Raw genomic sequence first — 10,157 nt, 5'->3', positions numbered from 1 at the left:
GGAAACATGGATGACCAAAGGAAACACTCAAAAATACTAGTCTGGGCCCGGCGCGGTGGCTCACGCCTGTATTCCCAGCACTTTGCGAGGCTGAGGGGTGTGGATCACTTGAGGTCACGAGTTCGAGACCAGCCTGGGCAAAATGGCAAAACCCCATCTCTACTAATAGGCTGAGGCAGAAAAATCGCTTGAACCCAGAAGGTGGAGGTTGCAGTGAGCCAAGAGCACACCACTACACTCCAGCCTGAGCAACAGAGCGAGACTCCATCTCAAAAAAAAAAAAAAAAAAAAAAACTGGTTTGGACCCAGCACATTGTTTGACCTATCCAGTTTGGGCAAAGGTGTGAAGAATAAACGTTCTTACCCAGCTGGTGGGTGTGTAGGTGGGTTGGGTTGTTTTAAAAGAGTAATTTGAGGATCACTTGAGGTCAGGGGTTCGAGACTAGACTGGCCAACATAGTGAAACCCCGTCTCTACTAAAAATACAAAAATTAGCCTGGCGTGGGGTGGGCACCTGTAATCCCACCTACTTGGGAGTCTGAGGCAGGAGAATTGCTTGAACCCCGGAGGCAGAGGTTGCAAGGAGCTGAGATCGTGCCTCTGCACTCCAGCCTGGGCAACAGAGCGACACTTCATTTCAAAAACAAGATAAAGTAAAACAAATGTTCTTATCCAGCTGGTGGGTGTGTAGGTGGGTTGGGTTGCTTTAAAGAGGTAATTTGGTGGCATCTATTAAAATTTTAAATGAGTGCCTTAGGACCCAGCAATTTCACCCTCCATCTCTGTGTCCAAGAAACCCTTCAAGGAAGCATTCATGAGGATGTTTATTGACTCTCGATTATGGCAATTTTGATGGAAATTGGAAACAGCCCAAACGATTATTTCAACCCAGAAAGAAGATGGAATAGTCACCCTACAGAACACTGTGCTCAGGCCAGATTCAGTGGCTTACGCCTGTAATTCCAGCACTTTGGGAGGCCGGGGCAGGAGGATCTCTTGAGCCCAAATGTTCCAGGCCAGCCTGGGCAACATGCCAAGACCCCATCTCTACCAAAAAAAAAAAAAATACACAAAAAATTAGCCAGGCATAGTGGTGTGCCCCTGTGGTCTCAGCTACTTGGTAGGCCAAGATGGGAGGATCACCTGAGCCCAGGAAGTCAAGGCTCCAAAGAGTCATGATCGAGCCACTGCACTCCAGCCTAGGTGACAAAGCGAAAACCTGTCTCAAAAAAAAAAAAATTATGAATATAAAATTAGGTCAGGGCCAGGCACAGTGGCTCACATCTGTCATCCCAGCACTTTGGGAGGCCGAGGTGGGCGGATCACTTGATGTCAGGAGTTTGAGACAAGCCTGACCAACATGGCGAAACCCCGTCTCTACTAAAAATACAAAGATTAGCCAGGCATGATAGTGCACTCCTGTAATCCCAGCTACTCAGGAGGCTGAGGCAGGAGAATTGCTTGAACCCAGGGGGTGAGGGTTGTAGTAAGCCAAGATCCCGCCACTGCACTCTGGCCTAGGTGACAGAGTGAGACTCCGTCTCAAAAAAAAATTATAAAATAAAATTAGGTCAGACCAGGCACAGTAGCTCACACCTGTAATCCCAACACTTTGGGAGATCAAGGCGGGATAATCACTTGAGGCTAGGAGCTCAAGACCACCCTGGGCAATATAGCGAGACCCATCTCTACAAAAAAAAAAAAAAAAGATAAAAAGTAAAATAGATCTAAATAGGTCTGACCATCCCTAAGGGAAGAAGCTTTGCGGAGAGAAACTGCAGCTCTTCCTCTTCCCAGCAGGCCCAAGGCACAGGATTGCAAAGGCAGCCAGCGAACTCTCTGAGGCCAGGCCCGCTGGGAGATCTTCGTGAGGGGCTGTGCCTCTCATGTCTCCTGGGGGACCTTGTCCTTATCAAGAGTCACTGAAGGGACCCTAAATAAGAGGCGCTGTGCATACCCACCAAGTGACACTGCCTGCGCATCGGTTGTGCAAATGGCTGCACCAAAATCCAGGGGACACATTGTATAGCCCTGGCCTCAGTGTGTGTGGTCAAGTTGAGGAAGTGAGCAAAGAAATGAAAAGCTAAAGAGTCCAAATGAGGTGGAGCTCAGAGCCCGACAATGACACCACTGGGGGTAACTCAGGGGAGGGGCCAACAGGGAGCAGGGCTACTCTTGGGGTCTTCCACTTCAATTTCTTAATACATTTGATCAAGTTGCCCAGCATGAAGATACTCCTTTGCAAAAAGTTTTGTTGTTGTTTTTCAGAGCAGTCTGTGTGGAAACTGCTGAGCCACATGGTCAAGCACCACAGCCAGCCAAGACGCTGCAAACCAAGCTGGAGGTTTCGGGGGTTTCCAGTCTTTTTTTTTTTTTTTTAAGTATCAAACACCATAAAATTCCCATCACTGTTCTGGAGACACAGACGTAAATGGAAAATGGATTCCTGTTGTAAGTAAAGATCACCAGGCTCCTGGGGAGATGGATCCCAGATCTACCCCCATCCACCACCCCTTCTGTCCACCACCTCTCTAATACCCACACCCCCTTCTGCTCCAGCCACCAGACCCCCAACCTCAGCCTCTGCTCCACTCCAGGCCCTTGCCTGAGCCATTCCTACACCTGCAGTGCCCTCCTGCTCCTCCGCTTTCTCTCACCTGTGAAAATCCCACCTTTCCTTTACAGTTCTACACCTTCCTCACCTCCTCCAGGAAGTCATGTGCAATCAGGAAGTGACCTTTTCCAGTCCTGGAATTTTTTTTGTTTTTTGTTTTTTTTGAGGTGGAGTCTCGCTCCGTCGTCCAGGCTGAAGTGCAATGGAGCGATCCCGGCTCACTGCAACCTCTGCCTATGGGTTCAGGAGAGTCTCCTGCCTCAACCTCCCAAGTAGCAGGGGTTACAGGCATATGTGCCACCATACCTGGCTAATTTTTTTGTGTATTTTTAGTAAAGATGGGGTTTCACCATATTGGCCAGGCTGGTCTCAAACTCCTGCCCTCCAGTAATCCTCCCACCTTGGCCTCCCAAAGTGCTGTGATTACAGGTGTGAGCCACCACATCTGGCCCACTCCTGAAATTAATGGTGCTCATTACTGAAATCTCTCCCATGATGCAAACTTACTATCTCCTAGCTGGGAGCACAGTCATTTGAACGCCTGCCCAGAAGGGAGAGGGAAAGGTGACATCTTTGCATTCTGAATGGGGACAAGTGGCCACTTTCCCTGCAGAGCCTGGGTAGGAGCCCCGCCACACTCAGGGAGGTGATGGATGAGCTAAGACTGCAGGAATCCTCTGTCTGCGGTTCGAGAATGCCCCATGCCCACATTGGGGTCCAGCTTTCGTGGGGAAGCTGGAGAAGATGGAAGAGAAAAGAGTGTTCTATTGGGGTTGGGAGACATGGCTGTAATGTCAGATGCTGCTGACTGTAGGCTGCCCACACACAACTGAGACTGGGAGCTGGCTCCAGAAATTAATAAGGTTCCAGCCAGAGCTCAAGACAGGCAAGAGGATTGCTGGGGAGAAGGAAGGAGCAGAGCTGTGGGAAGACTATGCTGACGATGGCAGTGTCGGCCCAATCGTCAGTGACACTCGCCATCGGGCCCCTTCCTAGTGACACTGAATTGGAATGCACAGGAAGTCAGTGGGGGGCACTGGTCTCCCTCCAAGGTCACTTTTGTCACAGGTACCTGGGGGAAGACGTGAATCCAGAAACGTACAGGCCGGGACCAGCCCCCAAATATCAAGGATTAAGGAGGGACATGTTGAAACTAGGGCTATGGGCTGGACACAGTAGCTCACGCCTGTAATTCCAGTACTTTGGGAGGTCTAGCTGGACAGATCACCTGAGGTCAGGAGTGTGAGACCAGCCTGGCCAACATAGAGAAACCCCGTCTCTACTAAAAATACAAAAATTAGCTGAACAGGGTGACGCACCTGTGTAGTCCCAGTTACTAGGGAGGCTCTGGCACAAGAATCGCTTGAACCCAGGAGGTGGAGGCTGCAGTGAGCCAAGATCATGCCACTGCACTCCAGCCTGGGCAACAGAATGAGACTGTCTCAAAAAAAAAAAAAAAAAAAAAAAAAGGAAACTAGGGCTGGGGAATAGGTCAGTCTTTCTCCCAGGAGGAGTGAGTGAGGCAGGAGGAGGTTGGGAAGGTTGGCCACTGTGTGATTATGTGAATTGCAGCTACAGTTGTCCCGATAATATCAGCTGATGGGAGTCCAGGGACCCACAAGAGTTGTCTCTGAAGTCATGGTGGCTAGGGTAGGGGGAATCAGCTTGCTTGATGGGTAGATGACAAGCTGATACTTGGCTTTAAGAGTAAAGTTCCTCGGCTGGGAGAAGTGGCTTACGCCTATAATCCCAGCACTTTGGGAGGCCGAGGTGGGTAGATCACCTGAGGTCAGGAGTTCGAGACCAGCCTGACCAACATGGTGAACCCTATCTCTACTAAAATATAAAAATTAGCCAGGCGTGGTGGCAAGTGCCTGTAATCTCAGCTACTCAGGAGGCTGAGGCAGGAGAATCACTTGAACCCAGGAGGTAGAGGTTGCATTGAGCCAAGATCATGCCACTGTGCTCCAACCTGTACAAGACGGAGCAAAACTCCATCTCAAAAAAAAAAAAGCAAAAAAGGATAAAGTCTCTCAAAGCCAGCGAGTTTGGTGTAGCAGTCAGAAAGTGTCAGGTTATGCTGCAGTAACAAACAGTCCTAAAGGCTATATGGCTTACAACAGCAAAGGTGTATTTCTTGCTCATGCCGCTTGCCCATTTCAATGTCTGTGCTCTCATCCATGCCATGTTCACTCTGGGACCTGGGCTGGCCAAACCACCCCCGTCTGGGACATTGCCAGTCTCATGGTGGTAGAAGGTGACAGATGGCAAAACCACCAGCTGGCTCTTGAAGCTTCTTTCCAGAGACGATGTGCGTCCCTTCCACCCAAATTTTATTGGCCAAAGCAAGTCACAAGGTCGCCCTGGATATAAAATACCATCAGAGAGAGGCACTGCCAGTCAGACATCAAGCGCGATATCAGCGAGACAGGGAGGTATGATCTACCCAAGGGAGAGAAAGCAAATATTTTCAACAATAACACAATCTACCACAGCTGGGATCCCAGCAGGGGTATGGTTTATGCAAATCAAGATCCCATCAAGCAGGATCAGACCCCTGGTGGGGCCTTGTGTGCCACACAAAGAGATCTCGCCACTGCACTCCAGCCCAGGTGGGCGACAGAGTGAGACTGTGTCTCAAAAAGTAAAAATAAATAAAATTTAAAAACCACCTAAAAATTCCAAAGGAAAATTTAGGAGACTATATGTATAATTTGGGAGCTGAGGAGACTATTTTAATCAAAACAAGAAAGCCGAAAGCTGTAAAAATAAAATTACACATATCCTACTACATTAAAAAGTAACATTTTGTGGGGGAAAGTTATCAAAACAATACAAAGTAGTGGCAGAATTGTTTGCAATCTGAATGACAGACAAAGGGTTAATATATGTAATATACAAACAGCATTTACAAATGTATATTTTAAAAACACACTGTTCAACCTGATATTCATGGACATTGTATATTAAATGCCTCTTAAGATACTTTCAGGATCACAGTATAATTTTGTTGGGTTTTGGAGTCCTATAGTATGTTTATGATACTGGAATCATAGGCAAAATGTTTTTCAATAAATTTTTTCAAACTTCTGTTTTCGGCCAAGCATGGTGGCTCACGTCTGTAATCCCAGCACTTTGGGAGGCCGAGATGGGTGGATCACTTGAAGTCAGGAGTTCAAGACCAGCCTGGTCAATATGGTGAAACCCCCATCTCTACTAAAAATACAAGAATTAGCCAGGTATGGGGGTGCACGCCTGTAATCCCAGCTACTTGGTAGGCTAAGGCAGGATAATCCCTTGAACCCTGGAGGCAGAAGCTGCAGTGAGCCCAGATCGTGCCACTGCACTCCAGCCTGGGCAACAGAGTGAGACTCCATCCCAAAAAAAGAAAAAATCTCATGTTTTCGTGTGAAGTTTGTTCCACGTGAAGTTTATTTTTCTTCAATCAGTTTCTCTCTTTCCTTCTCTTTCTGTTCTTCCTTGCTTGTTTCATGCGAGCATCTTTATTCCTAAGATAAAATCAAATGCTTAATTTACACTTGCACAAAATCTCCAGAAACCTAAGGTCACACAGGGACATTTCAGAAAGCAGCCAGTACTATTTTTCACGTTCTTTTTGGCAGTTTCATTTATGGCCGCTGCTTTAATGCAGTTTCAAAGAATTCATCACACCCTTTATGATTGAATGCAAACACCCAAGCTTGAGAAGAGAAGGAAGAGAGGGAGAGAGCAAGAGCCTGCCAGTTTCTGTTTGCAATATGCTATCGTTTCTGATTCTAAGGAGGAAAAATAACCTCATAAATTTAAATATGGAACATATCCTCTTAGAAAGAATGCTCACATTAAGAGTAATAAATGTCAACATTTATGGATTTATGGGGTTTTAAAAAAAACTCAAAGCTTGTGCAAACATTTCTCATATGGTCATTGTTTTCCGAGGATTGCGTAAACGGAAGCCCAGGTCAGCTTGAGGATTTTTCTGGAGGTTCAGCGAAGTCATATCAAATCAGGGAAATGGGATCTTGCCTTTCTCTGATTCATTTAATTTCTTCTGTCTCCTCTTGTCTTCTTCCTAGAGTCTGGTGCATCTGAAAGTTCTGTGAACACTAGCCTGCCACATTCAGTGGATCTGGAGGCAACTATCGCCCTCCTATAAATACCAAGGGTGCCACTGGCCTGCTCCTTACACCAGACAGTAAACAGTCACCAAGAGCTTGATTGAAGCTTTGGGACAAAACAATGAAACCAAAAGATGGATTTGCTGAGTAGCGGAGACCGTAAACTGCTACTCTCAGTTTATTTATTTATTTATTTTTATTTTATTTTTTTTTTTGTTTGAGATGGAGTCTCACTCTGCCGCCCAGGCTGGAGTGCAGTGGTGTAATCTCAGCTCACTGCAGCCTCCGCTTCCCAGGTTCCATCAATTCTCCTGCCTCAGCCTCCCGAATAGCTGAGATTACAGGCCCATGCCACCACCACCAGCTAATTTTTGTATTTTAAACCATGTTGGCCTGGCTGGTCTTGAACTGCTGACCTCAGGTGACCCAACTGCCTCAGCCTCCCAAAGTGCTGGGATTACAGGAGTGAGCCACTGCACCCAGCCGTCTCTGTGTTTTAAAAAATAAAATAATAATAAATACATTATTTTTAGGCCAGGTGCAGTGACTCATGCCTGTAATCCCAGCACTTTAGGAGGCCGAGGTGAGTGGATCACTTGAAGTCAGGAGTTCAAGACCAGCCTGGCCAACATGGCGAAACGTGGTCTCTACTAAAAATACAAAAAAAAAATTAGCTAGGTGTAGTGGCTCACACCTGTAATCCCAGCTACTTGGGAGGCTGAGGCAGAAGAATTGCTTGAACCCAGGAGGCAGAGGTTGCAGTGAGCTGAGATTGTGCCATTGCACTTCAGCCTGGGCAATGGAGGAAGACTCTATCTCAAAAAATAAATAAATAAAATAAAAAATAAATATATTATTGTTAAAACTGGTTTTCCACCATTGGTGATCTTAAAGTGTGTGCTTAAAACTTTTATTTTAATGATATTATTCTTGAATTGCAAGCCCAGATATCTATAGCATGATTGGTCTTAGTGAATTTATTGAGGTGTACATTTTATTTAAAAGTATGTGGTGGCTCACGCCTGTCATCCCAGCACTTTGGGAAGCTGAAGAGGGTGGATCACAAGGTCAGGAGATCGAGACCATCCTGGCTAACGTGGTGAAACCCCATCTCTACTAAAAATACAAAAAATTAGCCAGACGTGATGGCAGGCGCCTGTAGTCCCAGCTACTCAGGAGACTGAGGCAGGAGAATGGCATGAGCCCGGGAGGCAGAGCTGGCAGTGAGCCGAGATTGCACCACTGCACTCTAGCCTGGGTGACAGAGCGAGACTCCATCTCAAAAAAAGAAAATAAATAAAAAGACAAGAAAATGTGGCACATATATACCATGGAATACTATGCAGCCATAAAAAAGGATGAGTTCATGTCCTTTGCAGGGACATGGATGAAGCTGGAAACCATCATTCTTAGCAAACTATCGCAAGGACAGAAAGCCAAACACTGCATGTTCCCACTCATAGGTGGGAATTGAACAATGAGAACACTTGGTCACAGGGCAGGAACATCGCACACTGGGCTTTGTTGGGGGGTGGCGGGCTGGGGGAGGGATGGCATTAGGAGAAATACCTAATGTAAATGACGAGTTGATGGGTGCAGCAAACCAGCATGGCACATGTTTACCTATGTAACAAACCTTCATGTTGTGCACATGTATCCTAGAATTTAAAGTATAATAAAAAAAAATCATACCACGGTCTTTCCTATAGAAAGATCTAAGCTTGCTAATATGACTGAATTGCTTTACTATTGAATTCCAGCAAACACTTAAGGAAGAAATCATACCAACTGTACACAAACTCTTTCAGAAAATGGAACACTTCCCAACTTTGTTTATGAGCCCAGCATTATTCTGATACCAAACCAAGACAAATACATTACAAGAAAACTAGACCGATATCCCTAATGAATATAGACAAAAAAATCCTCAAGGAAATATTATGAAATAAAACATAGCAATACATAAAAATAATGCATCATGACCAAGTGGGGTTAATCCCAGGGATACAAAGCTGGTTAAACATTTGAAAATGAATCAATGTAATTTCTTATGTCAACAGTCTAAAGATGAGAAACCACATGATCATTTCCATAGATGCAGGAAAAGCATTTGACAAAATCTGACGTCCATTACTGATAAAAGCTCTCCGAAAACTAGTAAATAGAAGGAACTTCCTCAACCTATTAAAGGACAGCTACAAAAAAGAAAAAAAAAAATCAGCAAAGTAGCTTAGTCTGTTCAGGCTGCTGCAACAAAATACTGTAAACTGGGTAGTTTATAAACAACAGACATTTATTCTCATAGTTCTAGAGGCTGGGAAGCCCAAGATCAAGGCAGATTTTGTGTCTAGTGAGATCCTGCTTTCTGGCTTATAGACAGTTCCTTCTTTCTGTGTCTTCACATGGTAGAAGGGCAAGGGTCTTTCTAGGTCTCCTTTTTTTTTTTTTTTTTTTTTTTTCCTGAGACAGAGTCTCACTGTGTCACCCAGGCAGGCTTGGGGCTCTCTGCGACCTCTTCCTCCCAGGATCAATGATTCTCCTGCCTCAGCCTCCCAAGTAGCTGGGACTACAGTCATGTGCCACCATGCCCTGCTAGTTTTTGTACTTTTAGTAGAGATGTATTTCACCATGTTGGCCAGGCTGGTCTCGAACTCCTGACCTCAAGTGATCCACCTGCCTCAGCCTCCCGAAGTGCTGGGATTATGGGTATGACCTTACCTGGCCTCTGGGTCTCTTTCATAAGGGCACTAATCCCATTCATGAGGGCTCCACCACCATGGCCTAATCACCTCCTGATATGGTTTGGGTCTGTGTCCCCACCCAAATCTCATGTTAAAATGTAATCCCCAGTGCTGGAGGTGGGGCCTGGTGAGAGGTGATTGGATCATGGAGGTGAATCCTTCATAAATGGTTTAACACCATCCCCTTGGTGCTATTCTTGTGGTAGAGTTTTCATGAGCTCTGGTTGTTTAAAAGTGTGTGGCACCTCCCCACTCTCTTCCTCCTGCTCTGGCTGTATGAAGACACCTGCTCAGGCTTTGCCTTCTGCCATGAGTAAAAGCTCCCTGAGGCCTCCCCAGCCATGCTTCCTGCATGGCCTGCAGAACCCTAAGCCAATTAAACATATATATGACCCAGTCTCAGTTCCTTCTTTTTTTTTTTTCTTTTTTTTTTTTTTTTTTTTTTGAGACGGAGTCTTGCTCTGTCATCCAGGCTGGAGTGCAGTGGTGCGATCTTGGCTCACTGCAACCTCCACCTCCCGGGTTCAAGTGATTCTCCTGCCTCAGCCTCCCGAGTAGCTGGGATTACAGGTGTGTGCCACCACTGCCAGCTAATTTTTGCATTTTTTAGTAGAGAGGGGTTTCACCATGTTTGCCAGGCTGGTCTCGAACTTCTGGCCTCAAGTGATTCACCCACCTCGGACT

Source organism: Pan troglodytes, chromosome 6, assembly GCF_028858775.2.
Source record: "Pan troglodytes isolate AG18354 chromosome 6, NHGRI_mPanTro3-v2.0_pri, whole genome shotgun sequence".
NCBI classification, from domain to species: domain Eukaryota; kingdom Metazoa; phylum Chordata; class Mammalia; order Primates; family Hominidae; genus Pan; species Pan troglodytes.
The sequence above is the reverse complement of the archived record's forward strand: the minus strand, read 5'-3'. Positions refer to the sequence as shown.